A 12,588-nucleotide genomic window follows, 5' to 3' on the forward strand; every position below is an offset into this window, starting at 1 on the left:
TTAGATGTAATATCTTTTTAGGCACGAATGTTGTCAATAGGGTCAAGGAGTTTTATGTAGGTAGTTCATTCGTCTGTGCTTGAAGAGTCAGATAAACCTTTCTTTTTCCATAGGATATTCAGCTGGGTGTATCTTATGTACAGTTCCTACTATAGCCGAGCATTATTTTCAAACCAATCTAATTGTGGTAGATCTTCTTGCCCCCACTCTATCAAGTGTGGGTCTATGAGGCAAGTAGATTTTGGTTTCGAAGTTGTGACATGAGTGGGTGTTATGCCTGTTTCTATTGATGCACTTGAAGAGGATGATGAAGCCATGTTGATCTCATTAGCTAGTGTTATGCTTGTTCTTGAAGAAAATGATGGAACAATTTGGGTGTTGATTTCATTATCTGGTGACATGCTTGTTTCTGTCACCACATTGGCAATCACTGATAAATTGTTATATGTAGTATGATCTGGATTGATGATTTCATTGATAAGGGGTTCATGAACAACTTGTGTAGAGGGATTGGGATCATGAGGGGGACTAGAAGAAATGGCAAGTTCATTTGAGAGGGAATCTCTTGAGGAACATGGAGAATTATGACATGGAGATGAAGGGATGGAGGGATCTAGATAAATAATGGGATCTTGTTTAGGACATGAAGGTGAAGGAATACTTTGATTTTGACTTGGGAAGGGATTATTACAAAGGATGGAAGGGATGTCCTGATCTTGCTTAGGAGGTGGATATTGGATGGGACTTAAAAGAACATCTTGCTTTTGAGATAAAAGGGTGTTATTATGAATGGAATAGAAAAGAATGAGGGGATCATCATAAGATTCTTGGTTGATGGGATCTTGATCAAAAATTGGGTAGGATGGAAGGCTTTGTTCTTAATCTTGATATGTTTCATGACTGGTTTCTTCTAACTTTGGATTATCCTCTTGACATGGGAAAGGAGTTTGGATATGCATGGGAGATTTTTGGAAGGTTTCAACACTTTGGCCTAATGAGAAAGGATTTTGAATGAGACTCTTTGAAGTGGGTTTTCTTGGAAATGGAATATATGGTGATATTGGATCTTGAACTTCTAAAGCATGGAAAGGACTAGCATCATGGCTTGGATTAGATTGGATTTGTGCTATGGATAGCCTTTGGGAGATTGTGTTATTGGATAGAGATGGTGTGAACTACTCTTGTGTGACTTCAAGGGATGATGAAAAGGTGGATACATATGATTGATTTGGACTTTGGTTGAATGGGATTTGATTTTGGTTGAAAGGGGTTTGAATGTTGGGTTGATGTGATTGGTATGATTGATATGTTGGGTTGAAAGAAAAAGAAGGTTGACTCAACTCTAATGTTGGTTGAACTGAAGTAGGAATGATTTTGTTGGAGAATGAAGGTTGGCATGTTTGAATGGTCTCACAAGAGAAGGAATGTTGGCATGATAATAATTCCCTCATGGTTATCACTTCCCTCATCATTTTTTTCTAACCAAACCCTATGGTTGTTAGGACTAGTTATGTCTCTCATTTGTTGTTGCAAAGTCTTAATTTGTTGGTTTGGCTTAAGATCACAACAGATAAGATGTTTTCTCCATTTCTCTGAAAGTAGCAATTTTGTTTTGATATGTTGATCTTGAAAAATTTGTTTGAGTTGAGATTGAGTTTGATCGATTTATCTGATTGTGTTTTGAATGTTTGAAGTATGACTTTCTAAAAATTACCACAACACATCAGCAAGTAAATAGGTACTCATAAACAAAAGAAAGCATGTATAATAGGATCTTTTCAAATCCTTTTTGTTTTTGGTAGGATCTTTTCAAATCTAAAAGTTTTCGATATATTTTGGCCAAACGATAACACATCAAGAAGACTCTCCTAAGATCAAAAGGTCATGAATAATATCGTAGCCCACATCTTGATACTCCGTCAACTCAAACAGCCTTGTCACACCCTAGGGTGCGCCCATTTTTTTGCCTTTTTCCAAAAGTTGAACCAAAGAGAATTGCTCCTCAATTGGCTCATTTTCCTGGGAGATATATGGTGAGTGTCTTGGGGGCGGATTCTTCCCCACCCTTGAACTGTGATATTATAAGTGTCTGGTTACTAACTCATCTTGGCTACTAATTCATAAATCTTTTAATGAGGGTTTCATTTGAGTGGTCACAACCAGCAGCGTTTTACACTCCATTAAAGGTCTCCCTGTTTGCAGAGGTTATGCTCTACAAATTTTATGTGTGTCATAAGACACTGAGGGAGGCATGACGTCGTTGTGATAGCATGTAACACTCGTCGCTTGTTGTTTTCATCACAAACGCATTTATTGTATAGTGGCTTGGATTACTTGGCTTTAGTCATTGCCACATAGGTTGTTCCCTCTCACTTGGCCTTATGGGCTACTTGGGAGGTAGACCTGCTATGGGTTTTATCCTATTGCAAAAATGACAGAAAGCATGGAAGGTGGGTTTTGATTTTTGGTCACCCAATTAAGGGGAGAGTATATGCCTATCACCTTGAAAACATGGAAAACAAGAGTTCTTTTTATCCCTTCATTGCAAAATTTTCTAAACTATTTGGAGATGTTGCTCCAAAAAAGCATGGTGTTATTTTAGCCAACAAAGCAATGATGAGATAAATAAAAGCAGGTTTGTTTTTTGTTCTTTTTAAAGAGCACCAAAGTAAGTATTAGCTAAACTAGGTCCAACTATCCCTACAAAAACTCATGAAAACATTAGCACATTGTGGGTTCATAGGCCTAATTTTCTCTTTCAATTATAGAATTGACTTCACAAACGTCTATTGAAACAGAATATTACAATGATAAAGAATTGAGAAAAGACAGAACATTAATCCTCTGGTGGTCTCTGACAAATGCAAATCAGTGTCTGCACAAATGTGAACTAACATTTGCACAATTGTGAATTTCTATGTGCACAATTGTGAATTATTGTGTGCACAATTGTGAATTGATCTCTGCACAAATGTGAATCACTTAAACACAGAAGAGAAAGACAAAAGTTAAATTTGGAAAGTCTCGCTCTAGACAAGATTGGCTAGGACTTCAATATCATCATAAATGTTGAATTTCTTCAAGAATTCACCTACAGTGCATTGGTATGGAGTTATAGCTTGTTCTTCCTCTAGGTCTTCGAGTTTTTTGTTTATTTTTTCCTTTAGGATTCTCTGGTAGGCTCTCTTCTGTCTTTTGTGTTCTTTTCTCCTCCTAGCACCTAAAATTTTGAAGGTTTTTCTTCCTGCCATATGGTTAGACACATTTTATGCATAAAAAGGTAATTTTCTAGAATTGCAAAAGAGTTATGGGTTAGCACTGCAAATGGATTAGAAATAGAAACGATAATTAAAATTGAAAATTTGAATAACCCTGACAAATGCAAATTACTATGTGCACAAATGCAAACTACTGTGTGCACAAATGCGAACTATTGTGTAGACATGCAAATTTCTGTGTAGACAAATGTGAATTTTTGTCTACACAAATGTGAACTACCATCTGCACAATTGTGAATTTTTGTGTAGACAAATGCACATCACTTTTTTCAGGGTCCGTACAGAGCCTGCAAATCACGAAAAAATATTCCAGAAGGTTAGAAAAAATGTTAGTTCATGTCAGGTTCACCATTTGTTTCATGCTTAAAATTATAAATGTTGAAATAGGAAATAAAAACAATCACAAAATCCTTAACTATTAAAGCAAATTCAAACATAAATCAATGAAATAAGATGCATGAATGAAAGAATTAAACAATTAACATTATTGAAAACCCACTCAATTGCATTGTAGCTTCCATTGTTATTCTCTAGAATTATGTGGTTGACTAGCTCTCGGGTGTTGCACTAGGATTCTTGCATAGATTAGACACAATAATTTTGAAGATTGTGATTATGTGATTAATAAATTGATCTTGTATTTATAGATTTTCAGGTGAGATGGGGTGAGAAATTGAACTGAAGTGATGATTGATAGTTCATTGATTTTGATTGATCAGTTAAGTGAATTGATTGATCTGTTAACAAAATAGATTGATTTGTTAACTCATTTGATTGATCAGAGGGCTGAATAGATTAGCCAATTGACTAGATTGATTGACGAGAAGACTGGCTAGATTGATTAGTCAGAAAAGGTGGTTTGGAGTGAAAAGGGGAGATTGGAGAGTTAACTGAGTTAACTGATTAGTTAATTGATTTGATCAATCAGTCATGATTTTCAACATGTGTTGTAGGAGATTGAACTGAAATTCATTTTCATTTTTATTTTTATTTGAATTTTGATTTTTGAATGCTAAAATGCACATGAGATTTATTGAAATTCAGATTTGGTGAAATGTGAATTTGGGGGAAAATGAAATTAGATGGAATTATTAAAAATTTGAATTTGGGGAATATGAGGAATAAATTAATTAATTAATTAATTTAAATAAAATTATTCAATCATTAGAAATAAGATTAATTAAATAATAAATATTATTTAATTAAGGAAATTAATTGTAATTAATTAAATAATTAATATTTGAGAAAAGGGTTTGATGATGAATTGATTAAAGGATAGAAATTGATTAATTAATGAGATGGATGATGATGATTAAGTCAGAAGAATAAGAATAATTAGATTAATTAAAGAATTAAAAAATTATTAACTAATAGGATGAATAATTAGTACATGATCAATGAGACATTTTTAGGTGTCTACACCACCCTTAACAACAATCACAGGCTTATTAGGTGTTTGGAAATTTTGTTCATATCCATTCACATTTATCATATTGATCAATCTTTTACACGTGGATGTTTTAGGATTGTTTGAGGAAGATTCACTAGAGATGAAATCATCAAGAACATCATCCGTGATAGAAAAATCATCAGTACTAAATGGTTGATTGTTAGATTGAATAGGAGGTAGATCTTCATAAAAAGGGTTTTCATACACCATCATGCTATTATATTTTGAAGATTTAGAGGATGATTTGGTTGGAATGACATCATCAAAAGTTTCATTCAACTTATCCAAATCATCCTTCTAAAATGGTGTAACAATTATGTTGATCATTTTTTGGTAAAAGGAGGGTTTAGCGGGCTTAGGATAAATAAAATCATCAAGAGCCTCATGAAGTTGTTCCCTACTATATGTCTCCTCAAAAGGGTAATCATCATAAGCAAAGGGATTATCATAGGTATGAAAGTCTTGTAAATAAACATCCAACATTGTTGAAAAGAAACTTTTGCAATGAAATAAAATGATCTAATATCTAAATGCACAATGTATAAAACAAAATAAAAAACAAAAATTATTATTTTGCAACAGACATAGAAATGGATAGAAAATATGACTATGCACTTATAACTACAATCTGAAGCTAAATTTTGCGGGTATGAGATGCTTAGAATGCCCTAGTCCTCTAAGTATAAGCCACTATCTAGAAATCAACACCCTAAGATTTCATGGAATCTATCTAAAAAATCTTGTAGAAATGTCTGAGGACAAGAACACTTCAGGGGACCTAGTTTGGACAAGGGCACTCCAACATCCTTGGTCCTAGGAAATCAAGTCCAAATTTTGGAAACGGGCATGTACCAGCTTTCTGATGTTATTTTGGCCTTCTTGGCTCTGTCGAGTACCTGTAGCTATAGGTCTACAAGATGAAAAATGGTATGTTGGTGGTTGTATAGGGGTTTTCCTTGGTTAACCCCCTATTTTGGTGATTTCCACCTCTGCAAAGAGTTGATATTGATATTGGAATAAAGTGTGTGCTCGTGAATCTTAATTGTATCTAAGATTTCTATGAGCTAAAGTGTCAAATATGCAAACTAGAGTCCTACTCAAATGTGATAGAGCAAAACCCCAAATGATGATGTTTGAATTGAAAATGTTTTAAACCATATAATTAGAATGTAGATCTAAAGCAATTATGTAAATTTGAAACTAAATATGATGTAAATCTGAAGCCAAATGGTAGAAACATAAGAACAACATGAAATCATACCAAAACCCTAAGGAAGAGGTACAAGCCAATCATTAGTCAGTGATTCCCTACCATCGTCGAAGGTCTCTTGAAGCTTCCATGGTTGAATGAATGTTGATGAAGAATTGATAATTGATTGATGCAAGATTTGAGACTCCTTTAAAATAGCACCTTCACTTCATTAGGATACTTTTGATTGCATAATTGTTGCTCTCCAAAGATGACAAAAGATTATCACAAATGAGGAAGTTAATTGCCTTATATATAAAATCTTAGGTTTGAATTTGATGAAAATTAAACCTAGATTTGTTATTTATTCGCGTGAAGAAAGATCTGAATTGATTAGGACTGCCAAATCATCCTCCCAAAATTTGAGGAAAAAAGTGTGAGACCAGGAGGTGTGGGTCGACCTGGTCCTATCAACTTTTTTTTGAATCTATAGGGATGTGATATAGAAAGGTTCTAATGTTAATTCTAGTTCGATGACTCAAACCATGATGTATTTATATGCGAAATATATTTTGGAAGTTGCAATTGGGGTAGGATTAAGGATAAATCAAGATAAACTGATGAAAGAGAAAACCTAGAATTAAGGGCCCAATTTATAGAGTGTGATGTGAATTAATATAGGACTTGGATTTAATTAAGCATCTTTGTGTACACCTTAGTTAGGATAAATGTGTGATGTGAATTAATAAAGGACTTAGATTTAATTAAGCACCTTTGAGTACACCTTAGTTAGGATAAATGTGTCAATTTCATGCTTAGTTAGCACTCATTTATAGAGGCATTTGCTTAGCTTCTTGACTCAAAATAGCTCATATGGCACTACCACTAGCATCACAATCTCCCTTAAATACCTTATTGAAATTTGGAAGTGCGAAAATAGGTTGGTTTATGACTTTCTTCTTCAACATATCAAAACTTTATGTTGCTCTTGTAGTCCACTTAACTCCTTTCTATAATATCTCACTATCTTCATTAAGGGTACAAAAATACTACTCAAAGTCTTAAGAACCCATCTATAAAAACTTGCTAGACCATGAAATGATGTTACTTCTATAACACTCCTTGGTGTAGGCCATTTGATGATAGCCATCACTTTCTCTGGATCCATCATAAGACCCTTAGCTTAGATAACAAATCCTAGTTACACCAACTCCTTCACAAAACTTTAATTAGCAATTTCTCTTCCCTTAACTTGTCAAAAGCTCTTTGAATATGTATTGTGTGCTACTCCAATGTCTTATTGAAAATCAAAATGTCATCTAAATAAAAAAATAACAAATTTTCCCAAAAATTATTTCAATACATCATTCATAAGTTGTTGAAACGTACTTAGTGCATTGGTCATCCCAAAGGCCATGACTAACCACTTGTGCAGTCTTGAAGGTTGTCTTCCACTCATCTCCTCCTCTAATATGGATCTAATGATACCCACTCTTCAGATCAATCTTCATGAAGTTCTTGGCTCCACTCAAACAATCCATAAGGTCATCCAACCTTGGCAATGAAAATCTATATTTGATTGTAATCTTGTCATCAATGACTCAATAATTTGTACACAATCTCCATTCTCCATCTCTCTTTGGTGTTAGTATTGCAAGTACTACACATGAACTCAAACTCTCTCGAATCAATCGTTTCTTCAATAGCTCTTGAACTAGTCTGTTCAACTCATTCTTTGTAGGAGTCATTATATGGACTACCTTATTTGGCAACATTGCTCCTAGTATCAAATCCATCTTTTGGTTAATCTTCCTCATGGGTGGCAAACCCATAGGTACATTGTTTGACACGATGTTATGAAACCCTAACATATCTAAAACTTCTACCGGTATCACTTTATCTTCTTCTTTATCAACTCTAAGAATCAAAGCATATTATATATGCTCGTGCTTCATACCATCCAAAAAAATTCTACCATCAACTAAACAAAGAATGGATACCCCGTAGTTCTTATCTTTTAGCCAACTACAGACTTTGCTCGCGTATCAAATAGTTATTTTCTTAAATTATGTAAAATCCCATATAAAATAACTAAAAGTTCTTTATGAATGATGTAAAATCCCATATCAAATAACAAAAGTTATTTATGAATGATGTAGAATCTTGTATCATATAGCTAAAATTCTTTATATGGTGCAAAATCTCATACCAAATAGCTAAAAATTCTCAATAAATAATCTAAAATCCTAAAGAAAGAAAACCTGATCCTTAAAAATGTAAGATATAACGTAATTTTATCCTTTTCATCACACTCCTAACTCCATATAAAATTTCATATAAGACCGTGTCCTAACTCTCTCTAACCATTTCCAAAACACACCACCGTCTCAACTTTCTCTACTACACCATATAGCGATATGTTTACTACGTCGTGATGGTTAGAAGGCGGGTCATGGCTGCAAAAATAATGAAATTATGCTTTTACTACGGTCATTGAAAATTGAACTCGGAAGAGTAAATAAGAAGCTTTGTACGCACGGCAAATTCAAAAAACAGAGAGCAGCAAAGGCAAGTCGGCCTCAGGGATCCTCTCAAAAGCTCATCGTACCTCAAAGGTACTGTTTTTGGTCTACTGAAAGATTTTCCTGTTTAGGCACTTGAGCCAAGAATGTGGCGAGGAAATTGCACTTGATTTTAGTTTTGCTTCTCTTTGTTATACATTCCCTGGTCTTAGGTTGAAATGAGATTATAGTGTTTGTTTGTGGACAATGCCCAATTTATAAGACTTGTGTGTTATGCTTTCTCTTTTATGGAGTGGAATTTGTGGACAGTACAGTTAGTATGGTTATATGGTTTATATGGAGTTATAGTGCTGCTTTTATATCATAGCTGAATGCGGCTGCATCTCTCATGGGTTCATGGTTTTAGTGGAATTCACAGAATTTATAGCCAACATGGATTACAATGAGTTTTCTGTGATAGGTTTATGAGATAGATCCTTACTGGGGAAGCTGATTTTGGACTGACACTGGAACTTTGCCAAGAATCTCTGCCAAGAAGGAATTCTATTGAATATCTACTATGAAAGAGTTGTTTTTAATGATTTGTAATATTATTTTAAACATTTCTGTTTTATCTTATTATAACACTTGGTACTCCGGATATTGTCTTGTTGTAAGGAGTTTACTGTGATAGATTTATGTGGATTTATACTTTTTTATGGTTTTAAATGGATTTGTAGAAATTATGTAAAATTTATCATGGGTATAAGTTCAGAAGGATTGTGCGGTGACTTGCTGTATGTCAATTGTCTTAAATGTTTTTGTATGAATTATAGAAATGTTAGTTAAATTCTGGGAATTCTGTTCGGTGTTATATGAGAGGTATATCTAGTAGGTGAAAATGGTCTGTAGGACCTATTGATGCATATTATGATTTTTTTAATTTTTTTTTTGGTTTGTTTTGAGGTAGATTCTCCAAGTTTTGATTTATATTTATGATGTAAGATTTCATCTTTAAGGTGATGACTGCATATATTATTGTCATAGGAGCAATGTTTACTTTTTATTTTTTCTTGATATAAGTTTTCACAAACTAGATTATGATTAATGGCAGGAATTTCGAGAAGTATCCTTCACAAGAGCAAATATGGAGAGAACGACAAAAAGATCACTGGTGATATCAAGCAGGGCTGTTTCAAGATTCTTTTGTATTTGAAAGATTGGAATAGTGCATTTAGCAGGCCCTACGCAGCCCTGGACTTGACAGCCTTAAGGGTGTATTAGTGTTTGTGTGTATTTTTACATAGCTCAATTCGCTTAGTTATCTTTCTGATTTGCTTAATTGTCTCTCAATTTTCTACAGAACCTTTTTGCTAGTTGTAATTTATTATCAACTACAATTTGCCGTTTATTACTTCATTCAAAGACTCCACATACTGACTTTGAAGTCTTTAATAAGTTCAATTCTCAAGAATTTAAGTTTTAATTGTAAAGAATTTCAATTTCAATTTTGAAGAATTTAGTTCAATGGATCAAATTTCTTTACTGCCTAGGTTTCGTTTCTGCCCCACAGATGAAGAGCTGATCAATTACTATTTGAAGAGAAGTGGGTGGCGGGCTCACTACAGTCTAAGCCATCAGAGACTGATTTATACAAGCATGAACCTTGGGATTTACCAGGTAAGTCATTAATCTTTCTTAGCTAACTCTGAATTTTTACATCTGAAAGAAGGAAATGAAATGAAATAGATTAATGTGTCGAAATAACCAATGTAGGTCAGTAGGGTTGGAAAGTACACTCAATTACAAATGAGATGCATCAGAGTAAATCAAAAAGTGGTTAAACCTTAAATACTAAGATGTCAATATGCATATAAATAGCCATGTGAGGAAGCTTAATCAATAAATACTGTGGTTTAACATCAGAACGTTTTAGTCCATTAAGATTATAAAGGAAAAAAATCTTCTACATTGTTTTAGTACTATGCTTTTTATAATTACTTGGTTAAGCTTGGAGACTCAATTGCATTTAGATAATATCTAAATATGGGTTAGGAAACTTTCTTCTCATTGAAAGCAATTGAATTGAATCCATATGCCATGGATACTTACGGGATGTTTTTTTTTTTCATACGATGTTGAATGCAGACAAATCTTGCCTATAAAGTTTCAGATTCGAAATGGTACTTTTTCAATCTCAGAAATAAAAAATATCCTAAAATGTCAATGCATCATTTTAAGGACCTAACAAAGAAGCAAGGAAAACTTAGGAAAATATAATCAACACATTATATACCTAATCTTCTCCATTATTAAAGCTAAGGAAGCATAACTAATCTAAAATCCGATATCACCCAAAAAATTTGTACTCTTAGAAATCTCATCTACCAATTTTAAAGATACAAATAAGAAAACACTAATCCTCAAAATTCATAATTTTTTATAATATTATCAGTTTCTAAGGAGTTCATTCCTTCTTAAGGAATGCCATACATCATATTTAATTGTGATGAGAAGATTATATTCATATTAAGCACAACTCATATACTAGGTATTTTCTCTTTACTATTTCTTGGCCTAAATCATTTCAAAAACAAATTGAAAATAGCTAAAAACCATCCAAAAAAAATTATAAATAACCTACACTAAGAACCCAATAACCAATGAAAAATCATTTGGACAAAGGGTCAATATGAGACAGAGCTTAAAAATCTTCAATGTACTATTAAACTTGTCAATTTGAAAAAATCATAATTCACAATAAAATGCCTACTAAATGCATGCCCTTCCATATGTGTATCATCTTTATTTTTAAGTCAAATGCAATCCCAAATCCTATGCCTTACTAACAAACCCTTGTAATGAAATAAACTTCAAGGAATATTTATAAAAGCCTTTTTCTCACAACAATTAGGAAGATTATGTCATTGAAATGAAATAAACTTCAAGGAATTTTTATTAAAGTCATTGAAATAAACTTCAATGACATAATCTACTCGTTGTAATTAATATTTCTACAATTAAACTTAACTATAACAATCACATGCTTCAAATTCCAAGATATGTGATCTTTACAACAATCCTAATTTACCTTTCAAACAACCACCTCTTCTTCTACCACTAAGCCACACAAGTATTATTCTAAAATAATAATTAAATAACATGTTTTTATCTTCCTCTACAATTACAATAGACAAGAATCAAGCATATCACACATACCTCTTCCTATGTATACATATTTGGTAATGATAATGTTTCAATATACTTCTCTTATAAGATTTACCTTGTTCCCCAACTTACATTCTGGCATCATCTCTAAATATCTATAGATAACAAAAATAAACATTGTAATCATTAGAAGATCAAGAAATGTCTTTTCTTTTTTCCAAAAATTAATGTTACAGCAGAGCATAATTCATAAAAATTAAAAAACTATAACAGTTACAATTTCTTTTTTGTTTACATGAAAATCAAATGACATCACATTTATTAATTGACATAAATAAATCATTTTCTAAACAATTAGAGATGATTGTACCACAAAAAAATTTAAATCACAATAAAAACTTATACAATAATAACATGTGAACAAACTCATTGTAACCAAAATTTAATAATCACCAAAAAATCAGATAGAATTGCCTCTCAAACAAATAAAAAATTGAAAATGAAACAACTTAAATAAAAGAATGAATATAAACAACAATTAGAATGCAAGATATCAAAATCTAATAACATTTAAATTAGACGTTCGGAAGCCAAATTTTGCCTACCCTATTATATCAAAAACCAATCATTAAAAAAATAATAATTATATCGAAAACCAATTATTAAAAAAATAATAATTATATCAAAAATCAATCATTAAAAAAATGATAATTAAAACCAAGTAAAAGAAGCTCTATGATGCAGAAAGAAAAAGAGAATTAGTTGGAGTGGTGTTTTGGGCTTTTCTGTTTCAGACTTTGTTTATTTGTTTGCCATAGGTTCCATAGACTGTTTGACCTCGTAGACATTATTAAAAACATACATTCATTCATTCATATGAATAAACTAAAGCAAAATAAAATAGCTAAATACTTTGATCCATCATAAAATGGTGAATACAAACATACATACATTCATGAATGAATGAATAACCTAACACAAAACAAAATAGCTAAGTACTTG

This window comes from Cryptomeria japonica, chromosome 11, assembly GCF_030272615.1.
Source record: "Cryptomeria japonica chromosome 11, Sugi_1.0, whole genome shotgun sequence".
Lineage (NCBI taxonomy): Eukaryota > Viridiplantae > Streptophyta > Pinopsida > Cupressales > Cupressaceae > Cryptomeria > Cryptomeria japonica.